Source organism: Odocoileus virginianus, chromosome 14 (assembly GCF_023699985.2).
Source record: "Odocoileus virginianus isolate 20LAN1187 ecotype Illinois chromosome 14, Ovbor_1.2, whole genome shotgun sequence".
Taxonomy (NCBI): Eukaryota; Metazoa; Chordata; class Mammalia; order Artiodactyla; family Cervidae; genus Odocoileus; species Odocoileus virginianus.
Genome location: NC_069687.1, coordinates 19,770,538 through 19,784,295, shown reverse-complemented (window position 1 = coordinate 19,784,295; position 13,758 = coordinate 19,770,538). Strand labels below are relative to the sequence as shown.

Here is a 13,758-nt window from a genome sequence, read left to right as displayed (position 1 = left end):
GAAGTGAGAAATGAAATGAGAAATGTGATGTGCTTCCTGCAAAGAGACATTCACACTGCATCCTAAACAAGGAGTTTCAGATTTCCTTAACCTGAAAGAGGTACATAATTCCCCTCACTAATTATTGAAAATGGTTGTTTATTCTGTCAATGCTATTTGCTTCTTATCAAGTATTATATTGGGTTTTTATAAGACAGGCAGTGACACTGAAAGCTACATCCCATGACAACAGAACCAAAAATTAATAAAATAATATATTCAAAGCATTATGCATTACATGATCAGCTGGAAATCTTTATTCTTTCTCTCTTTTTGTTCATTTTAAATTTTGCTTTCTTGTGCTTTTTTGCTTATTTCTTTTTTTCTTTTTTCTATATGAAGGCATTTGCAATGATAAGAAATTTTGTCACTCTAACACAATTGTACTTAGTACTCAGTTGACATTTATTGAAAAAGTCAACAAAAAGCCTTTAGTTATATACCATTATTTCAATTGCTACTGCCCAAGAGCAAAAGAGATCCAAAATATTATTCATACTGGAAGAAATATCTTGAAAAAATGTAGGAAATATTTACTTTTCATCTAAGATCAGAAGGTTTTCTCTTACCTTTATAAGTATATTAAAATATTAATCTTCAAAACTTTCTCCTTTGAATGCTTTTATAACTTGAAACTTACTGCTGCCTTATTGTACTATATCTGGAATCATGCAGTAAAAAGAGATTTAAAGTTATTGGGTTAATAATTATTCAGGGTTTTAGCCAAATGACTAAATCCCCTTGTTATTCCTCTGAATTATTTAAATTGCTTAAGTGTATCAGCATAATTTATCAGATAGTGACATTTCAATCTGTGCCTCTATATAACTTTGTGTCTGTTGAATGCCCTTTTGAGAAACTGAATCTTATTATAGTTATCTGGCTTGTTTTATTTATTTATTCTGGAGAGAGATAGGAAAAGGGTGAAGAATATTGAACTCATTTAATGGCATAATTTTTATGCATTGAGTAATGTAAAAATTTGAAGATATATTAAGGGAATTCATAAAACAAATAAAATGCCTTATTTTTTATTTTATTTGTGTTTATTGCTTATTTTTTCATTTATAATGTTTTGATTTATATAATTAAATATTATTATTAAAAAAAATAGCTTTGTTTTATAAAAGTTTAGCCAGTGCTAAACTTATCCCCCAGATATGTTTTTAATTGTTTTTTTTATTGGTTTAGTTGCTTTCAAAAATTAGAAAATATGAGAAACATTGAGAAGCTGACAGAGGTTTTCATTTGCTAGCCATTATTTACTTCCAAAGACCTGTGTAACATTAGTGAAACCAAAGTAGAAAAATAATTTGAAAAAAGAGCAACTTCTCTTTTATTGTTATATAGTTACTAACTAATAAATTTAGAGTTGATCCCTACACATGTGGTTTCATCCAAGTATTTATTTTTAATACAGAAATAAAGAGTTGCCTCTCTGTGTTAGTATCTCCACTGAATGAATACATCAGAGTTTTTTGTGTTAATCCCAAATTTGTAAATGACATGACATTAGTCATGCATTAGGCTTGTAAATACATTTATTTGTAATTTAGTAAGCCTTGGTGTCACTGAATAAGTGAAAAGATCACTCTTCATGATTGTTCTTTAGATTTGCCTGTCAATATGTTTCTATTGATAAAAGTAAACATTTTACCATATTGTGCTATATTATACTATAATAACTTGTCCAAAAATAATTAATTACAGAGAATTATGTAATCAAGTACATTTGAGGCAAATTGAGTACAGAAGGAAAATAGATGTGAACACATAAGAACCTTAGGCTATCCTCCTATAAGGAATTAGGATCCTTATACAGGAATATATTATTTTTTCTCATCGTTATGGTGTTTAGTAATATAAAGGAAAAAGCATTTCTATATGTGTAAACAAGTACATGTTGGAAACTATATTTAGTATCTGATGCAAAGAAAGGGTCTCCTGTATGTAAGAGTGTGATTAGTATTCTTGATAGAGAATACACTTACTATCATGAAGGAGAATGATAACAGTTCTCATCAAGGAAAACAGAATATAATCTCATGATAACTGTGACAAATGGATATTGGCTATTTCAATTCATTGTTTATATATGCATATTATATATAATACTTATATGTATAATGCATATATATATATATATATATACACAGACACCTAAAAAGTTACATTATTAACTTCTCATATTCCATGATTAAAACCACAAAATATAAAGAATCAGCCTGCAGTGCAGGAGACCCATGTTTGATCCCTGGGTTAGGAAGACCCCCTGGGGAAGGGGAAGGCTACTCACTCCAGTATTCTTGGCTGCAGAATTCCTTAGACAGTGGAGCCTGGAGGGCTGCCGTCCATGGGTCACAAAGAGTTGGACACAACCGAGCAATTAACACTTTCACTTTTCATATAATATAATGGATATATTGTGGATGGTGATAGAGTACAAACGGTTTTGAAAAATATACATTTTGAGGAAATGAGTCAATTCTTAGGACAATTATGACTATATTCAGTAAACTCAAGACGTCTGCTTTTTGTTTTGCTTACCTACATTCCATGTACAATATTTGATTTTTCTGGGTTCCTTCTAAATTATGCAATCTGATGTATCAGGCAAGAGTTTGAATATATCAAAAGGAAACCTTTCCACATCTTCATTTTTCATTTGCTTATAAGCATTGCATCCAAGCTATATGCAAATAACCCAATGCAAAGGACTGGAAGAATTGTTAAAGTGATGGCTATATAGTCTCATATTTGTTTAGTTCAGTTCAGTTCAGTTGCTTAGTTGTCTTTCATTCTTTGAAACCCCATGGACTGCCAGGTTTCCCTGTCCATCACCAACTCCCAGAGCCTCATGTCCAAACTCATCTGCATTGAGTCGGTGATGTCATCCAACCATCTCATCCTTTGTCATCCCCTTCTCCTCCTACCTTCAATCTTTCCTAGCATCAGGGTCTTTTCCAATTAGTCAGTTCTTTGCATCTGCTGGCTAAGGTATCAGAATTTCAGCCTCAGCATCAGTATTTCCAATGAATATTTAGGACTGATTTCCTTTAGGATTGACTTGTTTGATCTCCCTGCTGTCCAAGGGACTGTCAAGAGTTTTTTCCAGCACCACAATTGAAAAGTGTCAGTTCTTCAGTGTTCAGCTTTCTTTATAGTCCAACTCTCACATCCACATATGACTAGTGGAAAAACCATAGCTTTGACTAGACGGACATTTCTTGGCAAAGTAATGTCTCTGTTTTTTAATCTGCTGTCTAGGTTGGTAGACAGCATAGCCTTTCTTCCAAGGAGCAAGCATCTTTAATTTCATGGCTGCAGTGATTTTGGAGCCCCCCAAAATACAGTCTCTCAATGTTTCCATTGTTTCCCCATCTATTTGCCATGAAGTGATGGGACTGGATGCCATGATCTTAGTTTTCTGAATACTGCATTTTAAGCCAACTTTTTCACTCTCTTCTTTCACTTTCATCAAGAAGCTCTGTACTTCTTCACTTTCTGGCATAAGGGTGCTCTCATCTGGATATCTGAGTTTATTGATATTTCTCCCAGCAATCTTGATTCTAGTTTGTGCTTCATCCACAAGCCTGGCATTTTACATAATGTACTCTGCATCCAAGTTAAAAAATCAGGGTGACAATATACAGCCTTGACATACTCCTTGCCCAATTTGGAACCAGTCTGTTGTTCCATGTCCAGTTCTAACTGTTTCTTCTTGACCTGCATACAGATTTCTCAGGAGGCAGATCACATGATCTGGTATTCCCATCTCTTGAAGAATTTTCCACAGTTTGTTGTGATCCACATAAGTCAAAGGCTTTGGCATTGTCAATAATGCAGAAGTAGATGGTTTTTGGGAACTCTCTTGCTTTTTCAATGATCCAACGGATGTTGGCAATGTGACCTCTGGTTCCTCTGCCTTTTCTAAATCCAACTTGAATATCTTGAAGTTCAAGGTTCACATACTGTTGAAGCCTGACTGGAGAATTTGGAACATTACCTTGCTAGCCTGTGAGGTGAGTCCAGTTGTGCTCTCTGGTGCAAGCGTGGCTTGGCGGTGACTTGCTGCAAAGGTCCGGGGCACTGAGTCAGTAGTGTGTCCCCTGGACCTTTTGAAGGAGGTCACCATTATCTTCATTGCCTCCACCATACTTTGGTCTCAGGAATCAAGGTACACTGGAAGTGACCAAACAGGAGATGCCAAGAGTTAATATTGACATTTTAGGAATCAGTGAACTAAAATGCTACTTTGGTTAAAGATAATGTAAATCATTGCCCAGGTTGGATGCATGAGACAAGTGCTCAGGCCTGGTGCACTGGGAAGACCCAGAGGGATGGGGTGGAGAGGGAGGTGGGAGGGGGGACCGGGATGGGGAATACATGTAAATCCATGGCTAATTCATATCAATGTATGACAAAAACCACTGCAATGTTGTAAAGTAATTAGCCTCCAACTAATAAAAATAAATGGAAAAAAAAAAAATTAAAAAAAGATAATGTAAATCAAATATTCACATATTATTAAATAAGATTATTTAGACAGTACAGACAATTATGTTGCTAAGAAACTGGGTTTGATACCTTATGAATACCTAAGGTATACTCAATACTTTACTCACTGGAAGTTGTAAAAGACTCAAAGTGAGGTAGTCAGAGAGTTGGACTCAGAAGGAAAATTTTTGCAAGTGCTCAGTTCATTTTGGGTCCACAAACCTTGAGAGAGCAGCTTGCATGCTTGAGTCGCTGATATGTGTCTCCTGAACTTCAAGGACACAATAGATGCATTGGACTCAAATTTAAGCAATTCAAAGGCTGAGAGTTCAGAGATGGTAGTTCTTCTGTATGTAGAGTACCTGGTATTTGCTTGAGTGGGAGTGGCCTGATTGTCCAGCATCTCTCAGAACAAGGAATGAGTGAATGTTCACCAAAGAACCTTGAGAGAGAGAGACACCCTATATTACTTGAGGAAGGCAAGAGGAGATCAGTGGAAAGAAGATAGGAGTGTACCGTAAGATATCAAGAGGCTTAAAAAGGATTTGTAGATGTATCTATGGAAAGACATATGTGTCTATGTAGAGGAATGTGCAGGTAAGATATCCATATGGTTTTAGAGCATAAGAAGACACTGAAGAATTGATACAGTGCCACCTGAGGAAAAAAAATCAAGCTACAAAGAGCATTCATGCCCATAGGGTACCAATTCTTTTCTTAAAAAAATTATTGCAGTATAGTTGATCTAGAATATTGTGTTAGTTTCAAGTGTACAACAAGGTGAATCACTTATATACATCTACGTATATCCACTCTTTTTTAATATATATTCTATTCTCATATAAGCCATTACACAGTATTTCGTAGAGTTCTCTGTGCTATATAGCAGGTTATTAGTTATCTATTTTATGTATTAGTGGGTATATGACACATCCAACCCCCAACTTATCCCTCCCACACTTATTGTCTGATAACCATAAGTTTGTTTTCTACATCCATGACACTATTTCTGTTTTGTAAACAAGTTCATTTGTACCTTTTTCTTTTGTACTATTTTTCATGAGTTTGAGTAAGCTCCGGGAGTTGGTGAAGGACAAGGAAGCCTGGCGTGCTGCATTCCATGGGGTCAGAAAGAGTTGGACATGACTGAGCAACTGAACTGCACCTTTTTCTTTAGATTCTACGTATAAGTGATATCATATGATATTTTTCTTTCTGTGTCTATCTCAGTATGACAATCTGTAGATCTATCTATGTTGCTGCAAATGGCATTATTTCATTCTTTTTTATGGCTAATATTCCACTGTATATGTGTATTGTATTTTATTTATCCTTTCCTTTGTTGATAGGCATTTAGTTTGCTTTCATGTCCTGTGTGGACATCCCTGGTGGTTCAGATGGTAAAGAATCTACCTCCAATGCAGGAGACCTGGGTTCAACCCCTCAGCTGGTAAGATCCCGGGGAGAAGGGAATGGCTACTGCTCCAGTATTCTGGACTGGAGAATTCAATGGTCAGAGGAGCCTGGCAGACTACAGTCCCTGGGGGCTCAAAGAGTTGGACACAACTGAGTTTCTTTCATTTTTACTTATGTCCTGTATAATATGGCTATCTGTGTTTCTCATCATTTTGTTATATTCTATGCTATATCTATGGAAACTTTAAAAAGTGTTTGCAGCATGTGTCTGAAATTCTTTCATTGTTTCTAAGCCAAATACACATTTTTTACATTTAAAATATCTTTGTTATTCCATTTGTCTTTTTAGAGTAACTGAAGTGTTTCTGACAACACATTTTCATTAAAAACAATATTTCATTATTTAGGATAACTAAACTTCCCTGGTGACTCAGATGGTAAAGCATCTGCCTACAATGCGGGAGACCCGAGTCCAATCCCTGGGTTGGGAAGATCTCTGGGAGAAGGAAATGGCAACCCACTCCAGTATTCTTGCCTGGAAAATCCCATGGACAGAGGAGGCTAGTAGGCTACTGTCCATGGCATAGCAAAGAGTCAGACACAACTGAGCAATTTCACTTTCAACTTCTAAATATTAGTTTAGAAAAATTCAGTCCAATCTTGAGAACATATTCTACACAGTGTAAAACTAGTAAAATACTTTAAAATGTAACTTTCTTCTTTGAAAATGATTTGTATATGTTATTTTACAAAAGAAAAAACTGTGATATATTGAAAACTAAAAAGATAATAGCATCAGTTTTTTAAATAAGGTTTTCATTTCTTACATTCTTATCAAAATGTCATTATAATGTCTGCTCTTTAGTTTATATATTTTATTTCTGCTTATAATGGACCTATTTCTAAATTGTCTTTTTCTTCTCTTAAAATTCTTTTCATATGAAGGAGATAGCTGATAATATTAAGAATATTTACCTTACAGTTACTTAAATTATTATCTGAAATACTCCTCAAATAAATTGGATTTCAGGAATGTATTTCTGCTTAAAAATCTCAAAATAAACTGCTGATATAAGCAACTAAAGTAAATGGGCCTTTGGAGAACTATTGTTTTTTCCTGTTTCACCCAGTTCAGTTTCTTGACATGAAGATTAAAAGCTCTTCTCAAATCAGGTAAACATGTTTTCTAAAAGTTTACTGGAAAAAATTATGGAAAACTCTCTGACAACATCATCAATTTTGGTGGTTCTTTGCATCTTCAGGAAGAAGACAGGATGGTGTGTTGTCTCTTTTCGTATCATTCAGTCCCTTTAAGGAGGATATAGTTTTCATGGAAATAATGAAAGTGTAGTGTTTGTTGCCCAGTCGTGTCTGAATCTTTACAACTCCATGGACTGTAGCACGCCGGGCTCCTCTGTCCATAGAATTCTCCAGGCAAGAATAGTGGAGTGGGTTGCCATTCCCTTCTCCAGGGGATCTTCCTGACCCAAGGATCGAACCCAGGTCTCCTGCATTACAGGCATGTTCTTTACTAAGTCACCAGAGAAATGATATTTAGCATGCATAATTATACAACTACAAACTGAAACCAAAAGTGTTCTTGTGAACTTGGGTGGACTCGACCATGTTATGGCTTGAAGCAGAGTTTCAGTTCCTGGCCAGAGATTGAGGTTGGGTCTTGGTGACCAGTGGCCAGTGACAAGGCCCTGGCCCTTCAGCTTTGCAGAAAAAGAACCCCCACAAACACAGAAAGTAATGGAGCAAATAAAATATGTATTAGGAGGAGAAAGAGTACAGAACGTGTGGATAGACACAAGAGCAGACACAGGATAGACGCCAGAGGAAGAATCCCTGAGACATGCTCTTGTGGCAGTTTAAGTCAACTATGAGGCATTACTTCCAGGTTTCCTTTGACCAATCACTTTGACTTGCCTGGCAGAGCCTGTATTTGGTGTTTCTCAGGATCCTCTCATGTGTGCATGCATCTCTTAACCAAGATGGATTCTACAGAAGAGGCCTATGGGTAGTGGTATCAGTTGACATCACTCCACCTTTGACCTTCAAGGAACCTTTCTGTTCATGTGCAGTTGGGGGAGGGGGGTCTCCTGACTTTGAGAATGAACAGTATGTGGCCTCTTATCCTTGATCTTGGCAGGGCCCAGCCTCTTCCCTTACTTATCCAACCATTCCTGTCTTGGGATTTCGGTCCACAGATGAAACATTTCCAACTGCTTTACCCTACGGGACCAACTGAGGAGAGCCTGACAACTCACTCCGATATTCTTGCCTGGAGAATCCCATGGACAGAGGACCTTAGAGGGCTATATACTCCATAGAGTTGCAAAAAGCCAGACATGAATAAAGCAACATAGCATGTGCTCATACACACACACACACACACAAATACAGGGGGCTTATCTACCTTCTACCTCACCTGAAATACTTTTTCCCTATGAAAACTAATGTTTTTGCACATAGAAGCAACAAAGGAGATATAAACTATATGACCATTATATTCTAAAATGTGTGTATTCACAGCAAATAACTACCCAGAAATCACATTTGTGTTTCAGTGGCATTTCAAAATGAACTAAATTTAGGATAAAGTTACAGAGTCACATTATTTTATTGCATATTTTTTTCATTTTAGGAGTTGTATGATTTTATTATTTTTTCATTTATTTTTATTAATTGGAGGCTAATTACTTTACAATATTGTAGTGGGTTTTGTCATACATTGTCATGAATCAGCCATGGATTTACATGTATTCCCCATCCCGATCCCCCCTCCCACCTCCCTCTCTACCCGATCCCTCTGGGTCTTCCCAGTGCACCAGGCCCGAGCACTTGTCTCATGTACCCAACCTGGGCTGGTGATCTGTTTCACCCTAGATAATATACATGTTTCGATGCTGTTCTCTTGAAACATCCCACCCTCGCCTTCTCCCACAGAGTCCAAAAGTCTGTTCTGTACATCTGTGTCTCTTTTTCTGTTTTGCATATAGGGTTATCATTACTATCTTTCTAAATTCCATATATATGTGTTAGTATACTGTAATGTCTTTATCTTTCTGGCTTACTTTACTCTGTATAATGGGCTCCAGTTTCATCCATCTCATTAGAACTGATTCAAATGAATTCTTTTTAATGGCTGAGTAATATTCCATGGCATATATGTACCACAGCTTCCTTATCCATTTGTCTGCTGATGGGCATCTAGGTTGCTTCCATGTCCTGGCTATTATAAACAGTGCTGCAATGAACATTGGGGTGCGTCTCTTTCAGATCTGAGTTGTATGATTTTAATTGGTTATTTTAATTAAAAATCTCTATTGTCCATTTTAATCTCTTAAAGCTCTTAATTTGCTTTGAAAACTGACAACATTTTCATCACTCTTCTAAATTTTCTTGAAAGACTCAAACCTTATAGCTTCTTTTTATATAGTTTTTCCTGGTTTCTATTGGAAACACACATCCACATATACATGTGCATGTATGAAAAAAAGTGAAACTGTTAGTTGCTCAGTCATGTCTGACTCTCTGCGACCCTGTAGACTGTAGCCTGCCAGATTCCTCTGTCCATAGGATTTTCCAGGCAAGAATATGAGAATGGGAAGTCATTCTCTTCTCCAGGGGATCTTACCCATGAATTAAACTCAGGTCTCCTGAATTTCAGGCAAATCCTTTATATATATATATATATATTTTATACACACACACACACACACACACACACACACACACCACGTGTATACACAGACACACACACACAACCATATCTGTATGTGTTTGTTTCTCTGTGTGTATATATATTGTAAGAAAAAAGTAGTTCATTGTTTAAGAAAACTGAAACTCTTTAGAGCCAAAAACAGACTTGGAATATATTCATTTTAAATCTCTCAGCTTATAGTTATATTTCAACTTAAATTTCATTAGTTTGGTGGCATTTTTTTCTAGTAACCATTAACTGATGCATCATGATGCAATTAATATAATTTTGATTTATTCCAATCTATTTGTAACATTTATTGTGATCATTTGAGAATATATTTTAAATCAAATGCAAACCTGATGTCAACATCACTTTCTATTTTCTGGTCTATGCTATGAAAATTAAATGAGTTAATAAAACACCAAGACTGCTTTAAAATTCTTACATTCACAATATACCATTTATTTGACAGCTATCATCTGAGACCTTTTAAGCATTAACTCTTACTTATGATCAATATGCTACTTTTTGTTGTGTGATAGTTTTAGAATTTAAAAAGTCACTCTGTTCTCCATTTACATATGACATTTCAGTACTTAGACTTAAACAATTATCAATTACCAGCACTGCTTTGAAATTCTCTAAAAGATGATTCATAAATATGTAGTCTAGTGAAATGTTAGTGTTGGTGTGTTAGTCTGAGTAGAAAGTCTATGAATAGGAAACAAATCATAAGAAAGTCATTTGAAATTGATAAAAAAAAATATATATCAGCTAGACTTCTGTTTCAAAGTAGCAGTTTGCACTCATAGATATGCATAGATATTTCCTAACCCTGAAGTTTTCCATTAAATCTACTTCTGAGCACTGCTTCGAGAGTGAAGGGATCCAGATAAATAATGTTCTGCTCACGTGAAAATAAGTTTAATTTTTCTATGCAATGCTTGTGCTATTACTGGACTCTGAAGAGAAAGCATTCCAGATTCTGTCTCATCTACACAATGTGGATAAATACATTGTTTGGGGGCCTTTTTTTTTTTTTAATACAACTTACTTAAAAACGATGAGATTATTGACTTAATTATGTCATATACCCAAGTTTGGAACCGGGAGTGCTCTTTCAACCTTATATTCTCCTCAGCCACTTCCAGACTTCCAGTCAGTCAAAGGTAATTTGGGATAAGACTCCAGGCTCCATGGCCACTGTCAAGCCTCCTGATTTATTGATTTGCTGTGGATCACCCCCAGAGTCCCCCTGCTAGTGAGTGGCCGCAAATGGCGTGTAGTCATTATACTGAGTCACCTCAGGAATATTACAGCAATATGAACAAAGTAAAAAGCTGGAAGATCACAGAAAGTATCTAGTGTCACAATGAGACATAAATCCTGGCAACTAAAACCTCAGTCAGATGGTACTGATATTGCGTGTGCTCAGTCACTCATTCGTGTCTGACTCTTTGCGGCTCCATGGACTGGAGTCCACCAGATTCCTCTGTGAGATTTCCTAGGCAAGAATATTGGAGTTGGAACCATTTCCTACTCCAGGGAATCTTACAAACCTAGGGATCGAATCCACTTCCCTTGTGTCCCTGTATTGGCGGGTGGATTCTTCACCACTAGTGCCACTGTGAAGAACCTAATATTATCTATTAACATGCAAAAACATAAAAGGAAAAGACAGCAAAAATAAAGGGTATCAAAGTGGGAAAATGTCTGAAAAGAAGGAAGTCAGCAAGAGCAGTGTTAAAAGTTATTAATATTATAAATTATTGTCTCTTTCTTTCATGCACCTGTATTCTCTACTCAGTCTTTTATACCTTAAGGAATGAAAATACTATAATCATGAGTAACTTACTATGAGAATAATTAAGTGACATTTTAAATATAGCCATTCAGTCTGTCACTGAGTATCATTAAAAAAAAGATAGCTACTCTTGTTATTTTTAGACTTCCTGGGAAAAAGAACTCTTAGATTTCCTTTTTCAACAGCCATAAACTAAGCATTTAAAATTTTATCACTAACTGACAACTATAAATAAAAATATTTCTATATTCAATAGTACAGTCATTCTCAAACTCATGCTGACTGAAATTTCAGTTCCATTCTCAAAAAATGTGCACAATGAGATGTTGGCACTACTTAATTGTTGAAAGCAATAATTCATCATCCCTTTTTTCACGGGAATTGAGTTGCTTTTTTTAACTGTGTAATTACTTTGCTACAAGAAATTTTAATAAGGAGATATTTTTAAACCAAAATTATACTTGAAATCATGGGAAACATAGTTATTTGAGTTTGAAATCAGTTCAAAAGCCAGAAGATAATTGTTCTGATCCTCTGAAAGGAATTCACAGGAAAAATATAAAGGACATAGTTATGTAACTGAATTTTGAAGGTGTACCTGGACTGTAATTTTTCTCAACAAGCTTGAATTTGAATGCTATGATTAACTGTGTTCACTTTGAACAAGCAATTTATAATGAAAATGATCAATATTCACAATGATAATTACTGTAGAGTTTTTTTTTTCACAATTAAATTTCCTGATAATATAAAATGTTTAAGGATTTAATGTTGTTTTTATTGTGGGATAATGAGTGAAAAAACTTCTATCATAAATCATCCTTTATTATAATAGCTGTGATTTCATTCACTCTGGGAGAAAAATTGATTTTCTAAGAAACTTAAATTAGGTGGTAGGCATCATCACTTAAACTGTTATGTTGATAATATCTGAAGGTTTCAAGTAGTTAATTGAAATATTTGAAAAGAAAAAAAAATTAAAACAATTTCTTTTTTATTAAAGCAGTAGTAGACATCCATGTTTTCATATTTATATCTGTATTTCCTATAGTTTATACTCATTTAAATTCTTGTTTCTTCATCATTCTGGGTTACATTAGAATGAAGATAATGAAACATGAATAATATTTTACTAACAGTTATCAGTATCAGTTCAGGCTTGTTCAACTCTTTGTGACCCCATGAACCACAGCACCCCAGGCCTCCCTGTCCATCACCAACTCCCAGAGTCCATCCAAACTCATGTCCATTGAGTCAGTGATGCTATCCAACCATCTCATCCTCTGTTGTCCCCTTCTCCTGTTGCCCTCAATCTTTCCCAGCATCAGGGTCTTTTCAAAGGAGTCAGCTTTTTGCATCAGGTGGCTAAAGTACTGGAGTTTCAGCTTCAACATCCAATGAACAGTCCCTCCAATGAACACCCAGGACTGATTTCCTTTAGGATGGACTGGTTGGATCTCCCTTTTGTCCAAGGGACTCTCAAGAGTCTTCTCCAACACCACAGTTCAAAAGCATCAATTCTTCGGTGCTCAGCTTTCTTTATAGTCCAGCTCTCACATCCATACATGACAGTTATGTGTGTGCTTATAATAAATGGAGGAAAATAAAAATGTGTTAATCTGCTGAATGTTTGGATGGAATGATTTTAAAAAGGGGAATCTATTACAAGTTAAAGAAAAGGGACAGTTTTAGATTAATGCAGTCAAAATTCACAGTTAAATCATTAGAATAATATAAAATATTTTAAGCAATTTTGTAGATTTTCAATCACCTGACATCTCATGTATCCCCACACACCTCTTATTCTGGCACTTGTATATCTGATGTGTAAAAACTGCTATCAATGAAAGATTATACAAGTTACTTTCTGGAACATACATACATATAAATATATCAGACTATTGGCTTTAAAACCAGCTTTCCAACAAGGGAGTTGCTATCAATTACCTCCCAATGGAGAATGAAAAAGCGAAAGCAGAATAATTACATATACACATATATAGTCACAGATATTTGCATGTATATTTTGGAGCAGGGATCAGATATTATCAAGTCAGTCATATGATGAATAGTAGAATCACCACACATAGATGTACTTTTTTAGGCCTGCAAATAAGCTTGCAGCCAAGCTGAGAAAGCACCAGCTGACACCCAATCTGTGCCCTGATCATCAGGACTTGCATAGTTGTAGTTGTACCCACCACAATGAAGCCTATTTTTATAAGGCAACTCTTTGCGCAGACTAAATAATGCCCACCCCCCAAAAAAGTCCATGTCCTAACCCCTATAA

The 13,758-nt window shown here is 35.6% G+C and overlaps 1 protein-coding gene across 5 annotated transcripts in view; it reads left to right on the top strand.

The window, feature by feature from the left end:
- Positions 1-13,758, top strand: part of CDH12 (cadherin 12) — a 1,106,066-nt gene that overhangs the window by 410,773 nt on the left and 681,535 nt on the right. The gene's annotated exons all lie outside the window — the stretch shown is intronic.